General features: G+C 29.5%; 1 protein-coding gene across 3 annotated transcripts in view; it reads right to left on the bottom strand.

The window, feature by feature from the left end:
• LOC142325967 (uncharacterized) overlaps window positions 1-5,720 on the bottom strand; it is a 434,412-nt gene extending 428,692 nt beyond the window's left edge. For 2 of the 3 annotated variants that reach the window (XM_075367951.1, XM_075367952.1), the window contains exon 1: window positions 5,404-5,720. The gene's annotated coding sequence lies outside the window, so the exon portion shown is untranslated. Of the gene's footprint in view, window positions 1-2,769; window positions 2,905-5,403 lie in introns of all 3 variants that reach the window. The other variant, XM_075367953.1, reaches the window with a different exon arrangement.
• Between the last annotated feature and the right edge of the window lie 11,669 nt (window positions 5,721-17,389).

Genomic DNA, 17,389 nt, shown 5'->3' with positions numbered 1-17,389 from the left:
GTATGTTAAAACATGATTCTTTCTTTGTATATTTTAGAATATCAAAGTTGTTTTTAAGTGTTAACTATGTTGCTCTGGAAACTTTTTCAAGTATTCATTGTATCTATGCTTGACTGAAACAAAACATTTTGTAGCCAGAACCTTATATACTATTTTCTTTGTTGTTCTGAAGTCTACGTTGTATCCAGACTTTTAAATTTGTGAACTTTTTTTATGTATACTGATGTTTATTGTTTTATCTTTGTTTTTATTTTTACCACTTTAAGTCGATTACTGTGCTCTTAAATCCATTTCTTTGTTCTACATAATTCATGCACAATTCATTCATACATAATTCATATTTGTTCAGTCATATTTAACTGTAAAGTTTAATTTGTGGTATATGTTATTTATGTTTGTTAACAATTGTTCAGACTATTTTATTCTACCTTAGTGTAATAAAATGGCATAAATTTATTAATCTATGCCAATATAATATCATTACTTATCAACGATTGGAAAACATGAACACAACAGCACAGTAGTTCTACTCAGGGAGTCTGAAGTAATGCTGATCTCCGCAGTGGAGTGGTAGTGTCTCGGTCTTTTATCTAGAGGTCCCAGATTCAAATCCCGGTCAGGCATGGCATTTTTCATATACTACAAAATTACATTTCCATGTCCCATACACAAGCTTCATGCTTACATGGTGATAGCAAGAAAAAAAATGTTGGTACTGCTATCAGTACAGTGGAGAGGATGGTGAACCGCAACAAGATGTCACAGGTGGCAAAAAGCCAAATTTCCAATCCAGCCAATCCATCCCCTGCATGTCTATTGAGCTTTCTAAACTTTGACGAGTAATAGCTTGTAAGCATTTTTGTTGCTGATGAGTATGTGTATTTGTTCTATGTGTTGAAGAAAGAATTCAACTAGAAAGCAGGAAATAGGGGAAAACCTATTGGAAGAGTAACTGATTGTTTTTTTTTTTTGTCTTCAGTCATTTGACTGGTTTGATGCAGCTCTCCAAGATTCCCTATCTAGTGCTAGTCATTTCATTTCAGTATACCCTCTACAACCTAGATCCCTAACAATTTGTTTTACATATTCCAAACGTGGCCTGCCTACACAATTTTTCCCTTCTACCTGTCCTTCCAATATTAAAGCAACTATTCCAGGATGCCTTAGTATGTGGCCTATAAGTCTGTCTCTTCTTTTAACTATATTTTTCCAATGCTTCTTTCTTCATCTATTTGCCGCAATACCTCTTCATTTGTCACTTTATCCACCCATCTGATTTTTAACATTCTCCTATAGCACCACATTTCAAAAGCTTCTAATCTTTTCTTCTCAGATACTCCGATTGTCCAAGTTTCACTTCCATTTAAAGCGACACTCCAACATACACTTTCAAAAATCTTTTCCTGACATTTAAATTAATTTTTGATGTAAACAAATTATATTTCTTTACATCAAAAAGGAAGAGTAACGGATTGTGTAATATTTCTTTTGGAAATGTAAATTTTTTTTGTATGTTTTGATTTCTCAGATGTGCTCTTATGGTACTTTGTTGTTTTAATTTGTATGAATAAAACACATTTCTGTTACTGGGATAATAAAGTATACGTTGGCTATGTCAAATGATTCCAATATTGATTTAGATATTTGATATTTTTTATTTATTTATGAGTCTGTGCTATTTTTTATGCACAGCCTATGTTAAAGTTTCTAATGTTTTTGTGTTTTATTTCTGATATGTTTTCTTATGACCTTGTCTATGCACCAGGAAACTTTTACAGTTTATAGTCATTTTTGTAATTTATAATAGAGCTACAAAATGTTGGGTTGAATATTCTTAGAAAGGCTTGAATCGTCGGTGCATCAAGGTGATTTGTTTAAAGAAACATTGTTATGGGTTGAGTATATGGTGTTTGGATAAGGTAATTACATATTTAATTGTGGTTTGGAAATTATTGATTTCATTCTGTGCAAATTCTATTACATTGCTTTCATGAATGTAATCAAGAACTATATTATTTATCGTATCAGTGATAATGATATTGTTGTGTTACCATTTAACTAGAGTGATATTTGTTTGTGTTTTCGTTTTAGGTTTTTAGTTGTACAAGTTTAAAAGTTTGGGTGACATTTTATGTAGTTGTGGAGTGTGTTTTTTATTTGTGACAAAAATAGTTTTTTATTTTGAAATGTGTATTTTATTTAAACATTTCGGATTACAGTGAGTACCATAAATGTCAATTTATTTATTGTGCAATACAAATTATGTTCAACTCTTTTTTTTACTACATTCATTTCATCATTTATGAACATTGTGTTTGTTAGATTGATCATTTGTTCCAAAAATGTATATGTAGGGATGTAAATATTATGAATGATCTTTTGCTGTTGTAGTAGGGTGTTAAGAAAATGAAAAAATTATAACAACCTAACCTAACATGACACTAACTGATAATTCTGTTAATGGTGCATTTAATATATTTTTACTTCATTTAAAAACCTGAACTTTACAATGTTACTGAAACAATAAAGTGAGAATTAAAACAAAGTACAAAATACAATAACTGACCACTGTAACTGATTGTGGAAGATCTAACTAGAGTAAAAACAATCTTACTCTAATAAAAATAATGCAAGTAATGTTTGCAAGCATAAAAACATCACTGACTTATGACTGTCAAGCAGTTGTTTCAATCATACCTCCAAGTTTTTTGTATTTTTAATTTTTTTTTTAACTACAACATATACAATAAACAATAATATTAATATTACCAAGTATGTGTAAGAAGGACCAAACTGGAGGCAGCTGAGTGAATGAAGCCTACATTGTAGGCACTCTTCCTAAGAGTTCTAATGGCGCCACTTTATAAGAGAAAAATTTACGAAAAATACGTTTTTCATGTCATTCTGCAAAATAGTAAGGAATCTTAAAGCAAAATTTCATAATCTAAGTGTAATTTTCTATAATTATGTCATAGCAGATGAAATGCCTGTAACACAAAATAAATGAATGCATAAAGTGAAATTTTAAAACAGTAGCCCATTCGCTTAACTGATAACTAAACAAAATCATTTTGACATTACTTAATTTTTAATTACCAACTTAGTCTATGCAAAAATTATAAGAAAAGTGACCCAAATACTTAACTGCCTTTACCAAAAACAATCTTTGGGCAAAATTCATGTGATTTATTTTTTCAAGAAAGCAAAATGCTAAATCAAAAATGTAACAGAAATTGTAAGTTCATAACTATAGTCTTAATAATATTCTACAGTTAAATATTGTAAGATCAAATATGGAAAAACAGAACAATATGCCTAAAAAATAGCTACATTCAGTCTGGCTGGGTCTCGAACTCGATCGCCCGGTTGACTCGGTACCTAGTGTGTTAAACAGAGAATTATTCTTATTTTATAAAAATGAAAACAAGGAAGTTTAGAGACATAACAAAAAATAACTTCATCACCTACACAATAAAAAGGAACCACAATTTCATCAATTGGATAAAAGTTCAGCCTTTATTCAAGTTTATTAAATGACAAAAAAAACCATTAATTTATATGCTTAAAAGGAACATTTTTTGAAAATTTCAAAAATGTGTTCTCACCTTCATTTTCATTTAGAAAAATCCCAAAATCAAAAAAAATCCTTTGAAAAAACAATAAAATAATAACCACAGTAACCAAATTATCCTAATTTACAGCTTAATACTTTAGAATAAAATATAAAGAAATAGAATATTGTTACGTTAGTGTTGACTTTTTGGATTTGCTCAGGGAAAAATTAAATATCTCCAAGTAAAAGGGTCTTATTTTCAGTGACTAAATAAACTTACTGTCTTATATATGATCTCTCACACAGATTGAAATAAGAAAATAAAGACTCGTAAGCAAGATACGTTAATAAAAACTCTTGCAGTCTGCACAAGAAAACAAACTTTTTATTATTTTATTTTGTTAAACCCTTAGATAAAAAAAAACCTACACAGTTATCATGACCTTCAAAGAAGGGAATGCTACCTGATTATGCTAAATATTGCTAACAATAAATAACAAAGATAAAAAAATATCAACGTTTCAATATGTAGCATCGTAGGAACAATGCTTCTAACTTTCTTGCTAACATTTTTTCGACCTTAAATTAAGCTTAACTTAAAAAGATTCAAACAATCATCAAATTTTCACATGCAGAACTTCGGACACACTACTACAGCATATCTAAATTTCAATAAAATTGATCTCATATTTTGGAGATTTTTGAGCCACAAATGTTTTATACATTAGCCTATAAATACATAAATAAGTAAATCACATTTTAAGTGAATGGTATTTCCATACCAAAACAAAGAAAATTAATTTCACCCCCCCCCCCTTCCCGCCATATGACTAAACGTACTTGCCATACTTCAGGTAAAAACTGAAATTTTAACAATATACGAATGTGTACTCTTCAACACTAGTAATAATAAAAATTATATTAGTAAACTAATAATGAGTGAATTAAAAATCCTTCTTACATTAAACAGATTAAATCACATTGAAATTGTTACAGTATCATACTGCAATGAAAAATCCACATAAAACAATACCATGGAACAAAAAATTGGTTAACAAAAGTTTCTGAAGATTACAAAAAAGGTTTTTTGACAACCTAATTTACAAAAAGGTTACAACAAGTTTGTAAACCCCAGGTTTACAAAAACGTTTCATAGCAACCTAATACCAATTAGTAGTTCAACACAGTGTAACAATATTTATTCTTCCTGCTAAATGCAAACTAGAACTGTATACAACAGATCTGAATTCTTACAAATTACAAATTATAATACCCATATTACATATAGACTATATGTCTGTAATCATGTATAATATAACTACACTTTACATACTTCAATTTTAAATGTAAATCTTGCTTCTTTAATCGGGCAATGAAAACTTATCGGTAACACGGGATGATAACCATATTTCTACTAGTTATTACAAAAATAAGTAGCATAACAAAATACAATTTTCTTCCAAAACACTAATATTAAAGCAAGCACAGTTTAAATCAAATATCGATTTTTGCGAATTAGAACTGCAGTACGTTATTTATAGTATTGATTCATATAATATCAATTTTCATTTTGGACAGAATGCGTTTGTTCAATAAATCGTAATGAACGTACAGCTAGCTGTCATTTGAAACGCTTAGGAAACCGAAACCCAATACTAATTTAGGAATTATAAAAATAGTTCTTATATAAATAAATACATAATTTCTGGACATATAAAGCGTATTTATTAATGGTGCACTAATAACCAACCGTAGCTAAGAACTTAAATACGTGGGCGCGGTCAGTTTTTACAATTATTTTCCAAAATTATAGTACTAAATAAAAAAAATACATTAGTTAATAGGCTTACCATGTACGATTTAAAACATACGATCTTGAATGTGCTTGCATCAAAACATTAAACACATGCACAGTTGAAAATATACACTTTTGACAATACATACAATACCGACAGCCATGAAGGACATAACCTACTTCTTTCTAAACGATTATGTTTTAGCCAGTAAATTCTCAACCAAAATAATAATTATCCACAATTAATAACCACTAAGGCATAAACACATATGCCCGTAATAACCTTGTTAACAAAAAAACAAAGTTTGATAATCTTAACCTTTTCAAACTATAACTATTTTACAGAAACTGGAAACAAATCACTGACGCGACACTTCATATATATTTAGTATAATGTTGCACCACCTGAGGTCGCAATATAGTAGCATTCTACAGTTTTTATTCATTTAAAATTTTATTCGTTACTTATATCGAGCGGAATTTGTAAAACCATTAAATCTTGCAAAAAATTTAAAATCTTATTTCCCCAAAACCATATTATTGTAAAAGTAATTATTTGATAATAAGCGATCGTAGGAGATATTCTGTCAACTTTTTGCCCTACTGAATTTATCAGATAGTTAATTTTAAAGAAAATGGTTCTGTTTCTATTAGATCATATATTTTGTAGTCTGTACAAAGTACACCACAACAGTGTTGCTAAATCCTGACAATAGTTATAATGGCAATGATAATATCTGCAAGTCTTATTGACTTGCAGATATTACTTTACTAAGGCTTTCATACATTCTACTGAAACTTAAAATATTAACAAATTATAAAGCACAATTTTTTATTTTTTCCATGCTTCAGTCAGAACTGTGTTTTTACAAAACACATTTGCCAACATTGATGGTAACTGAAAATGAATTAGACGTACACATCAAGGGAAATGTATCTTATTTATAATAATATTAAATAAAATTATTTTGCCCTAAAAATACAGAGTGCAACATAGAACCAAACTCGTAACATAACCACTGCAGAATTGGTAGGTTATGTTGGAATGAAATTTTATGAATGATACAGATAAATTAAATAAGAAAAATATAAAACGTAATTTAAATGTTATATTTATTTACCTTAATGTTACAAAAGATGTTCAAAATGACCACCCTGGGCATTGATGCACTTCTGTGCTCGACTGAGAGTCATCTGATGCAAAACATTGTTGTCAATTGTGTTGATTTCTTGTTCAATGTTCACCTTCAGTTCATCAATACTGTAGGGATGCATAAACTCTCTCCTTTAAGTAGCACCAAAGGTAAAAATCGTAAGTAGACAAATCTGGGGAATGGGGAAGCCACCATCCTCTGCTGACAACTCCTTTATTTAATTAATTGACCATAGAATTCTTTGAAAGTTTTGAGGTAAACTTGTATATTGACAGTTCATCAAAAATATTGGTTCCACTATACAATTACCAGAAACAGCACACCAAATACATCGTAGACGCTTAAATATCTCATGAGGATTCTTCACCATTCAGAACCTGGTGTTCTGCAATTTAACATGGCCAGATAAATGAAACCATGCCTCATCTAACAAATGATACGACATTATATCTATCTGTCCACCAACAATGTTTTTGAGAAGCCAGTTGTAATAAATCAAGTCATTTTGGTTTGTTTGTCTCCTTCAGTTGTTGCTCAGTTGTAATGCGGTATAGTTTCAATTTTAATTCATGAAGAATTTTACGACATGATGTATATTTAACACTAGATTGTTGGGATAACTTTCATAGTGATTTTTTTGGATTGCCAGTAATTCTCCTTTCAATATCGGCAATGGCCTGTGGAGTCTTAACAGAATGTTGCCTATTTCGTTTTGCATTTGAAATCGAACCTGTTGTATGTAATTTTTTAACTCATATACTCTTATGCTACGCTTCGCTGGGATACAGGCATTTGGAATTTTTTCTAAGAATTCTTGACATGATACTTCAAATGATCTAGAACGAATATTGGCCTCAACTATAGCTATCCTCTCCTAGATTGAATAACACACTTTTTTCCTGTTTAGCCTCTGGGAACACCGTCAGGTATTACTTCAGATGATGAATGAGGATGATATGTATGAGTGTAAGTGAAGTGTAGTCTTGTATAGTCTCAGGTCGACCATTTCTGATATGTGTGGTTAATTGAAACCCAACCACCAAAGAACACTGGTATCCATGATCTAGTATTCAAATCCGTATAAAAATAACTGCCTTTACTAGGATTTGAACGTTGGAACTCTCAACTTCAAAATCAGCTGATTTGTAAAGATGCACTCACCTTTATCAACCTGATGGGTTGACTTTTTTAATCTACCATCGATCACCAGTGGGTTGAATAAGGCATTTTACATAAACACAACTGCACTCACACTATTACAACTGCAACAAAATGTATACTGCACTGACAAACAGCAGCAACAAACGGCAGCAAAAATCAGTAGTAATATATTTATCCACTAGTTGTACTAGTTATGTGAGAGTCTTTCATAAATAGTGTTGGGTAGCGGTTTCATTATGGATTCGGTTTTGCACTGCTCACTCCCTAGTATGGTTTGAATTTGTTACAAAAGAAATGAATAATAGTACTATCTTTATACTTTTTGCATTTAAATTTAATTTATTTTCATTTATTACAAAATTACACTTTATGAAATGTTGAGTAGATGACTATATATTTATGAAAGTGTTATCTGTGACGAAGAGTGCCATAGAATTCAACAATTGGGACTAATAATTTTAATTATTCCTTCTGTCTTTGTTTTTAGTACTATTTCTAAACATAATTTGGCACAAACAGAATATTTTCTAAGCCATTTATAGAATATATCCTTTATAACTATATTCTCCAAATTTTGCAAGAGTTTAAAAAATACATGGTCAAAAGGTATTTAAGTATTAAGTATTATTTAAGTATTAATAATATGGTAAAGGTATTTAAGGCATTTAAGTAACTGAGGTTCATTTATGCCATTCGGTTTTTTGTTTTTAGTGATATTATTACTGAATCTATTTTATCTTTTATTATTTTATCAATATTTGTACCACTGAAAAAGCTTACTAAATTAATGGTTAATTTTCTGATAATCTTACAGATAAATTTTCATTACAAATGTTTAACTTTAAGTCATTAATTCTTAAATTAATCCACACTTTCTCTCTCTCTCTCTCTTTCTCTCTCTCTCTCTCTCTCACTCTCACTCTCTCTCTCTCTCTCTCTCACTCTCACTCTCTCTCTCTCTTACTCTCTCAATATCTCTCTATCTATCGATCTACCTCTCTCATTAGATTCCATATACCAAATTAAGATTCAATGGAGCTCTTTTTTTCAGTTTTTAGCTTTTAACTATTTGAATTTCCTTTCCTTAACTTTTTTTGTAATATCTTTTTTTATCATAACTGATTTTTGTTTGTTTCTACCAAATATATTTTTTCGCTAACTTATATTCTTAAATTCAGTATGTTTTCTTGATGAGTTTCTAGTTTAAGCTGATTTTTTTGTAACAGAACAAGATATATTTGAAAAATGTAAACATAAATTCATTATATTTTAAATTACTCTCTGTCTTTGATCATATTTGACCAGCTCATATTACCATGTGTTGGGTTTTGTTCGTAAAAGATGATGAATTTTTCAAGTTTCGGATGTCATTAAATAAATTTCTTGTGGTATTTCATACATATAAAATTAAGTTCATTATGTGCTATATAATTAATTTTTATTGTGGTTCATATCTTTTTTATATGTGGCCAGTATCTACGACATGATTTACAAATGTTCATTCTGAAGTGAATTACAAATATTGTTGTATGTACAGCGCTTGTACATACTTTATTTCTATAGCTGAATATGCATCTGGTTGACTCAATATATTGTTTAGTGTAGTTACTGCTGAATAATCTGAATACTGAGTTTTTGTGTTTTATCAGTGTGTGCAAAGTTATTCTATTGTAAGATTTTATGTGCTTTGTTCTGATTTTTGAAAGCAGAAGTTGGTAATTTTTAACTTCTTTCCTGGAAATGGTTGGCAATTTTGTATGAATGTTAATTTATGAATTTTTTTATTGCTAAATATGTTTATTTTTATTTATATTTTACATTGTCTAACAAAATGTGTTGCTACTGCGTGGGCTAGGTATGAAATACCAAGTTCATGTTGAGCTAGGTGTTTTATTGTGTTGAGCTTTTCATTATGGTTGTCAATTACATGAATGTAGGGAAACGGAAATTTACTTTGAATGAAAAAAAATTTTATGCTGTATATGGATGATAAATATGGTGGAATTAGTTAAACAGGATTACTAATAACAAAACTGACACTTTGTGTCAGTTATGGTGGAATTACTGTCATTTTGAAGTAGTGAATATGGTCTGTTTTGGATAAATGAAATAAATACTGGAAACAGAGTAGTTGGTAGTTTAATATTCTCCAGAGATCTGTAAGTGAAGTGGGTTTGTTGTGTGTGAGGAATGAACAAGATTATCTAGTATAGTTTTGTATAGTTTTATATCAGAACCAGCGTAAAATTTTGTCTCAATTTCAACCAAAAAGTTAGAAATTAGCCTAGTAGAGTGTGTAAGTGTATAATGTATAAGAGTGTATATGGCTTAGTTACATTTTTTATAAGTATGTGAAATAGTTCTTTTCACTGACAGTTACCATTAAAAACTTAGATTTTAATTATGTTTTAATTCTGATAGCATGTTGTTTTTCAGTATTTCTTGTTCTGGTATGTTAGCTCAAGTATATTTTAAGCAGATCTTTTGTAAATACTTGCATAATTTCAAATATTTAAATAGTGAATAATTTATAAATGGTTTTTTTATAATAAATACCTTCTTATATCAGTTTAAATAAAATTCTGTGATTTAATCCAATTGGTTTTTGTAGTCTTTTATTTCTTCCATAGTCAATTTTTATACCATCATGATGTCTAAACTGGTTTAATGATAATGAAATAATGACAGTTCTTGATAAAATTGAATTAATTTCTCTAGAAATAGGCTGACTCTTAATTAGTTTCATAATTTAAATGAATTTTATAAAGAATGAAAAATGCCAACAAACTCAGAAGCCAGAACCTTTAGATGTAAAACAGATTTTCTTTCTGCCATAGAGATTGGCAAAATAATCCAGTTTTGAAATAGTTCAAAATATAATGAACTCTGATTGACAACCATATAAATAAGGAATAACATCATCACAAACCCATAATATTATTATGGTGCACACCATACCCTAATCTCAGCAAGTTTATTCATAGTGTGTAAATAATAATATAATGAGTAAAGCTCCAGATCTTGAGGGTTTTCTATAAGAATGTTTCCAAATAATTGTATATGGATCTCTTTCTACGCAAGAATTAAATTTCTTTTTTTAAAGATGTGTTTACTTCAAGAAATGGAAGTTTCTTACAATCTGCATCAATTATTTTTAATTAACAGTTACAATTCTATTTTTATTTATCAGGATTTGTAAATAAACAAAATTCTCAGAAATCAAGTACAAAAATAATCATCAAGAATTATATCACAATCATACTTAACTTTTAATTACAATTGTCTTACATTGAAATATATGGGCCATATCTGGGAAATTAAAGACTGAGGTTGTAATCATTAACTCTGTTCTGTAATTATAGTGAACCCATTATTCTTCCAAAATTGATAATGCAACAGTATACACAGCTAGGGCAAACAGACACAGAGACATTAAATGTGTTTCTTGAGTGATAAATTTCCTCAAAGACAGATATCTACTGGTGTAATGGATGGTTTAAATTTAAACCTTATGAGATTATGTTCCCTAAGTTACTTAAGTAATTTGCATATCAGTTGCCTCATACATTTTAAAATATCAATTGTAATAAGAAAACTTTAGGTAATGTTGTTAGCACTGATGATATTACAATAAAATCACATCATGCATTTCCTATTTGTGTTCAAGAATACTAAAGCTGTTTGCTTCATGTAGTGTACTTCACAGAGAAAAATATCAACAATTGAACAGCACACAGATATCAAATTTTGTGTTTAAAAACTTTTTTTGCAAAAAACCACTATCATAGATACTAATGCTGCTTGAACAAGCACACGGAGAATTGGCAATGAAGATAACAGTGATTTGTGATTAGCAGAAGCATTTTAGTATTGAATGTGACATTCGTAGTGGCCATCTACCAACCTCAATAAATGAAGAAAATATAGAACAAGTTGAAAATATTTTTTGAAGTGATAGGAGAAAAACCATCATAGAAGTAGCATAAATAGTTGGTATGAGAGTCAAAAGACATATCAATACGTTCCATAATTATCTCAACATGCACTGGGATTGTCAACATGTTTTTCCATAAATGTTGTCTGCAGTTCAGAAAGAAGCTCACATGGTACTGGGAGGAGATATCATTACACTGATCAAGATAAAAATTTTTTGAGTAAGACCATAAGAGGATTAGAGGTATGGAATTTTCTGTATCATCCACAGACAAAATGGCAGTTGTTAGGACAGAAATCAACATCATCTCTGCAGTCACAGAAATTTCATTTGGATAAGACCAAATGAAAAGTTACCTTGGAAGTTTTTTGAATTGTAAGATAGTACACTTTGAATTCATTCCTGATGGTCAGGCAGTGAACAAGGAAATCTATGTAGATGTTCTTCATTGTATATGGGATGCAGTAAGAAGGAAGAGGGCTGGAAAGTGAATTTTAATCGATTGGATGGCAATACATCAGCTGATTGATCCATTTTTGTCAAAAGATACCCGGCACAACATATTGTAACAACTCTAAAGCATTCACCACACTTTCTGGATTTGGTACCAGCATATTTTTACTTCTTTCTTTGCTTTAAAAATGCTCTGATGGAAAAAGATTCATGTACATCGATGATGTAATGGCCATTGTAATGAAGATGCTAAGGATTATATCTCAAAATATGATCCAGGAATGTTTCCATCAAATTTATAGGTATTGACATAAGTGTGTATAGTTACTTAAGGAAATGTAATCCAAAACTTTTTCATGTAAGCAGTTTTTGAAAAATAAACTAATACTTGGCACTTTATGAATCTAACTTGTATATAAATATACTCCTTTGCTTAGATTAAATCTTTACATTTAGTTATTATTTTTATTTCACTATATATTAAAACTTACTAAGTAACATGCTATAAGGTTTAGTGTCTTCTGGATCTAGATAACTTTGATTTTCATTCACAAAATTTAAAACAGTCCACTGTTCATTTACTTATACAATTTTTTTTTATTAAATGTTAGATATAAATTAAACAATAGTATATATACTAGTTAGAACTAATAATTATCAAATGCAATACAAAAAAAAAAAATTTAATTTAAATGAATAAATACATGAGTTTTCAGTATGATGTTACCCTATTTTACCAAAATACCTAAATTATTCTTGAAATGCATGAAGAATTTTCCTACAACATTACAATAATGAAATGCATGTAAAACATATCTGGAACATTATAATGTTCATTACTATTATCATTGATTATACATTAAATAATAAATACTGACAATATACTTTTGTTGATATGTGTTGTATATATTAGTTTTATATTATGTGAGCATTTAAATAGTCTCTAGTTACAAAAAGTGAGAAAAGCACAAATTTCCTCTAACAACAACAAAGCACTAACATTAATGCACTAAAAACAATGTTGTGCATTGTTATGTTATTAATGTTAGTGCTTTGTTGTGCACTAACATTAATAGTTGAATGGCTCCTAATATATAAATGTAAGATTAAACCTGAAGGAACTTGCAAGCTCTGTTTTGATTCAATATAAACAAGTTTTTTCATCTCATTTGGTAATACTGATCAGAATAAATGATTTATTTATTGAATGTCAATTAAAAAATTATGATAGAAAAGTTATATTCTAACTTAAAACAGAAACATTTAGATGAATGATATAGTTTTTCAAAGAAACGAATTCATCAATTAACTTTTTTTTTATACCAATACCTTTAACAAACACCAGAAAACATGCATTTTGGGCAGTCATTTTGCAACATTATTATCTGCTATTATTTGGGCTAGCAACTTTCATTTTGCAGTAGTTTATAATAATTATTTGAAAATATTGGCACTGTATGCATAAGATTACATATTATTTCATAATATTTCTGCATTTTTACAAACTTTAAAGAATGCTGAAGGGTCAGGTCAACTCAAAGCTAAAAACCGCTTCTAAGATAATCAAGCTCTAGATAAAGTTTAAACTCTAAATACAACACAACCTTTCTAAATTAAACTAAAATAGATTAAGCACTGTTTGCATAATACTTTCAAAATAATACATATTAGTTAAGCAAACCTATTAATTTGTAATGACAAGCATAAACAAATTTATTTAAAATTTACATTACAAAGCTTTCTCAACTGCCCTTGCAGCTATCTTAAGTGACCAGAGTTGCTGCTTTTCAGGGTGACATCAGCTAATGATAAAAGATATCAGGTGACAAAATATTTGTGTTTCTGTGCATGTATGAATCCAGGCTATTATGCAGTGTTTTTAAGTTATTTTACAATTTACTTTTATTTTAAGTATTATTTGTTATTTAAGGCAAAATTGAGGGATTTATTATCACCTGAAAAACACAAGTAATAAAATGGCAAAGTATTTTAAACTATATTAAACTTAAATAAAATTTTCATGGAAAGTTACAAAGGACATAAAAACATAAAATATTTTTTTTAAATATAACACTCCAAAAATACATTCTCAAATAAAGCAAGAATGAAGCAAATACATTCATGTACTTTGTACATGGTAATGTACAGACTAGACTGTAAGTAAATAAACTTGGAAATGTTTTACAAAGCACATTGGAAGGAAGTTTTATGAAATGAAAATCCCTCTAAAAAAATATCTGATGTGGACAATAGATGAATTCCTTGTACGCCTATTAAATTGCATATATACATTTTTAAAAGTACATAAATTTCATTTTACTAACTTTTGATTTTTTTCATAATTTTTTTTTATTGTTATTATTAGATTACTATGTATTGTAATTTTTTTTTACAATCAGATGTTAATAATTATTAATAAATCAATATATTTAAACTAAAAAAAAAGTTGAAAAAAAAGGAAAGAAGTCAGATTCAAACTGATGTACTTTCCCCTTTGTAAGATCCAAATATTTTATTAATTAAAATTTTATTTGGCTATAACTCTGGAATCAATGAAAATAAGTACCACTTTTGATATATCATAAGAAAGTTCTCAATGAGGGCTTATTACTGCAGTTAAGAAACATTTTTAAATCCAAATTTTTTTGATTTTGGGCTCTTTTTTGGACATTTTTGGTCAAGTTGATTGCAATCAAAAGGGGTGATGCACAACTAGATGTTACAACAGTCCTAAATCCAAAATTTCAACATCCTAGGGCTAATCATTTTTTAGTTATGCAAGATACATAGATATGTATGTACAGACGTCACACTGAAACTAATCGAAATGGATTCAGGGGTGGTCAAAATGTTTATTTCCATTGAAATCTGAAAACCTAAATTTTTCACGATTACAATACTGCCTTTATTTCATGTAAAGAAGTAAAAAATAAACTGAGAAGTATAAAGTAAAAAAAAATAATTTATATGCAACTACTGCCATCGGACATTAAATTATATATAGAACTACCCAAAAAAAAAAAAAAAAAAAAAAAAAAAACAGAGAACAAGAAAAAAAATAAATTACAGCTCAAATAAAAGTTTAACTGATCTCAAAATTTTTCATTTTCAATGTTATGATATAATAAAACACCAATTCTATGCTGCTTTAAACCAACAACTTAATACCACTTAAGAGACACAAGCAAGTAGTTGGTGTAATGCATAGTTACATGAGAGTTATATTAAGAGAGATATTGGAGCTTCACCAGATGGCAATTGGAATCCAGCATTTAAGGCAATAATATCGCCCTGACAACTTCCAAATCAATAAATACAGTAGATTTAATGTGACAACTTATCCACTTATTCTTGACAACCTTTATCCATTTATTCAGTCAAGCTGAAGATTATATAATCAGAAGTAATTTTTGAAAGTAAAATTGGACTTGATTCAAAAAAGTCTTGGTGATTCTCATTAATTGGATGGAATTTTTACATGAATAGAAACCCCAGCAAAAACCCACATATGTATTGCAAGAATCAAGAAAACAGACTCATGAATTTCTGTAATTGTTTGATGCTTAGTGAATATATCAAATGATGATTCAAGAGTGTTCACTGAGTTGCAGCACAACGGAATCTAAAGAAGAAATTACATAATTACAGCATTACAGCAAATATGTCAGTATTAAAAATACTTTGTTGAGGTAGACTAAATGTATGTACTTCATGTTTTTACACAAAGTACTCCCAAGTGAATCATCCTGTTCAAATCCATCATTATAAACAACAAATCAGAGTGTTTATTCTGATTTGTTAAAAATTTTTTTTTTTTTTTAATTCTTTTGAAATATTATTATTATATGACTGTATTGTCTACATGTAAAAAAATAATAATTCTAGCTTAAGATACAATCGTGGAGTTGAGTGTGGACGCTCTCCCATAAGGGAGAAATAATGGAACACTCTACCCACAGTGGATGTAAATGTTGTTCCGTATCAATATAACCTCACTGCAATCAACATTTGAAACATCAAGTATTAACATTAGTAAAGTGAGTAAGTTAAAACTCTGTATCATTACACCAATACAATACGCATAATCTAAGAGTTAGAAATTTTTATCCCACAACCTACCATTTAGGCTGTACTATAGACATCTAATTTCATAATTGTCAGGGTATAAATGAGGTGATTTCAGGTTTGGAGGTATTGCGCAACAGAGGTTGTGAGGGATGATGAGGATGTGGAATACAATGAGATGGATTTCATTCATAAATACATTCATTCAATTCATAAATACATACATGACATTTTTGTAGCTTGTTTAGCCACAAAAGGTTAGCTGGATCTGTTGTATAGTGATTACTTTAGGAAAGATGAATTTTTACATTAACATTTTTGTATGAATGAGTTATTGAGTTTTTTGAGGAAAATATATATGATAAGCACTCTTGGATTTGATGGTATTCCAAATGTGATTTCATAAGAATAGTCTGGTAGGATTTTGATGTGAAACGCCTTTAAAATCACTCTGAAACATACAGGAACCAGAACAGAATTTTGTAGTGTAACAATAAGGTCTATATCATCCTGCCTTAACAACACCCTAACTATTAGTCTCAAGAGACATAAATTTGGTGTCACTTTATAATTTACATGGTCAGCACACCGATACGACTTGCAATACGCAACTCACCAATACTTGCGACTTGCTGATACAAGTTTACGTCACTTGTGAGCAGGTTGGCGGGGAGGGGGCATAGCATAGATCAGCAAAAACTGCTGCTCTCACTTATTTCCATTCAGTGTAGCCCACCATTTAGACATGATAGCACAGTGATTCGTGTGTTTGTGTTTAGAGTTTGCCGAGATAGATTGATTTAAATAATAATAAGTGTATTTTGGACAATATTTATGTGTAAAAAATTAAAGTAAACATGTAAAAAAGTTTAAAAATTCAATATGTCAGCCTCAGCCTGAGCAAAAGCCAGCCAGAAATATACTCTACTTTGGTAAGAGTAGCTCTTACCAGCTTTCCCTATATGTGTTCAATAATTGCGTTGTGTTCCCTATATAATTGCACATATAAATTATGTGTAATTTATATTTAACATGTGTTAAATATAAATTACACATATCGCTGGAAAGGGGAGGTTATGCCCCTTATCATAACCAATAACCATAATCATAACCGTAAACTCCCTTTTTTATGTCCAGTGCCGAGCAAGGAGACTGTTTTGGGAGCATTGCAAAGCTGGCGTGGCATATTCAGTGAACAACGTCGAAGGTGCAGGCACCTCTACCGCTGCTTATTATGCCTTATGTCTCTTACTTCTCATATCATAGACCAACGT

Source organism: Lycorma delicatula, chromosome 6 (genome assembly GCF_047948215.1).
Source record: "Lycorma delicatula isolate Av1 chromosome 6, ASM4794821v1, whole genome shotgun sequence".
NCBI lineage: Eukaryota > Metazoa > Arthropoda > Insecta > Hemiptera > Fulgoridae > Lycorma > Lycorma delicatula.
This window is presented reverse-complemented; position numbering and strand designations above follow the sequence as displayed.